Source organism: Acanthochromis polyacanthus, chromosome 12, assembly GCF_021347895.1.
Source record: "Acanthochromis polyacanthus isolate Apoly-LR-REF ecotype Palm Island chromosome 12, KAUST_Apoly_ChrSc, whole genome shotgun sequence".
NCBI classification, from domain to species: domain Eukaryota; kingdom Metazoa; phylum Chordata; class Actinopteri; family Pomacentridae; genus Acanthochromis; species Acanthochromis polyacanthus.
Window position 1 is genome coordinate 37,805,316 of NC_067124.1, and position 426 is coordinate 37,805,741.

The following is a 426-nucleotide window of genomic DNA, read 5'->3' on the forward strand; positions in this document are numbered from 1 at the left end:
TAATGACAAGTTATCATTTGATTTTCCAGCTTTTCCTCAAAAACATGCTTTTGATATCATTCCATTGAAATTTTTAAGTTACCTTTTATACTTTTAAAGAATTTGTAATATTTGTGCTACTACCCCAAGCTCTTTATCACTGATAATACCATACAAAAGATGAGGAAATGCACAAACCTGGAGAGACAGAGAGCAGCAGAAGAGGAAAAGAGTGGAAAAATGTCAACAAAATGGATGTTGACATTCTTCTACTGCGGCTCTTTGTAATAGTCTTAATTTTTTCAGTTATCAAAATATTCAAAATCTGTTGTAAAGTGAACTATAAACATATTTCATACATGAAATCTTTCTTGTGTGGACAAAAATATAAAATGTCACGTGTCTAGGAGTTCGGACCAGAGAAGAGATCACACCACCAAGGCTGGG